We start from the raw sequence: 1,738 nt of genomic DNA, 5'->3' as shown, positions 1-1,738 counted from the left end.
CTTTTTTTTTTTTTTTTTAAATATCTCTTATTGACATATACATGTACATACATGTACCAACAGAGAGACTAGCAACAAGATAAAAAATGTCAGAATAATTGCAGTCTATATAGCTAATAATTCTGAATGTTTATTCGAATAGTATTTATGACAGTATTAATTTGTTCCATTGAGTATATGAACAAATACTCTAAAGATCCCTCAAGCATGGAGAAATATAACACTTTCCATCTATTCTGTCTATTTCTTATCATGGTGTATGAGGGTCATCTAGCTAGGTATTGGCGTGAAAATATCGAATCTGTATTGAATTCTTTTGACTTTATCATAAAAAATGATTTCACTCTTTTCGGCTTTCTCAGATTTTCAACGCAAGTAATATTATCACAAGTTACAGAAAGCAGCCAGGAAAGTGAGCCAAAATGAAATATTTTGTTCATTTGGTTTTATGCAACATTGACAGCTTTCTCTTTATCTGTGGGACTATGTAACTTTTGTCTTTGCAAAGACCAGTTCAACTTTCATTTTTATTTTATGAGATATGTATTGGATGTATCTCAATGTATATTCAGCTAACTATAATGGAAATGGGCCAGGAGTCAATGGCTTGCACAAAAAGTGTGTTCTTATAGTCTTAACAATTCTATTCTAGTAACCCTTCCCGTTCTCCTATCATTTTTTTTCAAATATATTTTAAGTTTTCTGATATATACTTTAAGGTTTATACTGTGATTAAAAGCTACTCTCATCTTGAATTTAAAAAGAGTACGCTTCATGACAATGAGAGCAAATCGATTACATGTATGTTTATTGTTGAAATTTAAAAAAAAAAGGTAGAACAAAGATAATACAGTTTCTGATGCTAAGTCTAGCTGTGTAGTGCATAACAATATCAAAGAGTACTAATTTATTGTTAAAAATAAATGATTATCATGTAAAGAAATAATATTATTGTAAAAAGTACAGAAGTTTCCTATATGCATGATGAGATGAAAATAATTCTAATATAATTGGGTTAGATTTGTTTTAAACAATTAAAACAGACGTAAAAACGTTTTATTTTCTTTAAGAAAAGGTGTATTAATAAAACGTGGTAGTATATTACTTAGGAAATTATCAGATTATATAAATCGAGAGAATCTTAAAGAAAACCTTAGAGAATCCTAATGACTTTGAATTATTTACTTTATTTAAACGACTTAATTATGTTTTCTTATATTTAATATACCATAAAAAAACTAGGTAAAATTTCAAAAAATATTTTTCACGCGTTTTATGTTTATTATCGACGAAACACTAATCTCATGCAGAAGATTTTATGATACACTTTTTGTAATAAAAGTAAAATTAATTTTATTTCACCAGATTGAATGATTATCTTAAAAAATAAAATTAATTAAGAAAAACACTTTATAAAGAACAGGAAAATAATGATAGAAACTCAATTATTTCAGTAAACAATAATAAGGAAATTAAATCTGGATGACAAAAATTATTTTACCGTCTAATTTTGTTACGTTTTTCAATCATTTTCACTGGGAAAACATTCCCAGAATAACATTGTTGTTTATTTTATTAAAAGGATATGATATATAAAAAGATTATTAGGTCAATTATACAGAATAAACAAATATAGCCAGATTCAGTGCTACTGTGGAAATAAGCACGCTGCCCCGCGGGGTGGCAGTTCCTACTTCGCCGTTGCTTGAATCACATCACTTCGATGAATCGGTCTGAA

This window comes from Saccostrea echinata, unplaced genomic scaffold (assembly GCF_033153115.1).
Source record: "Saccostrea echinata isolate AGI-Se365-2 ecotype Australia unplaced genomic scaffold, CSIRO_AGI_Sech_v1 ptg000017l, whole genome shotgun sequence".
Classification (NCBI taxonomy): Eukaryota; Metazoa; Mollusca; class Bivalvia; order Ostreida; family Ostreidae; genus Saccostrea; species Saccostrea echinata.
Note: the sequence above shows the minus strand (reverse complement) of the source record.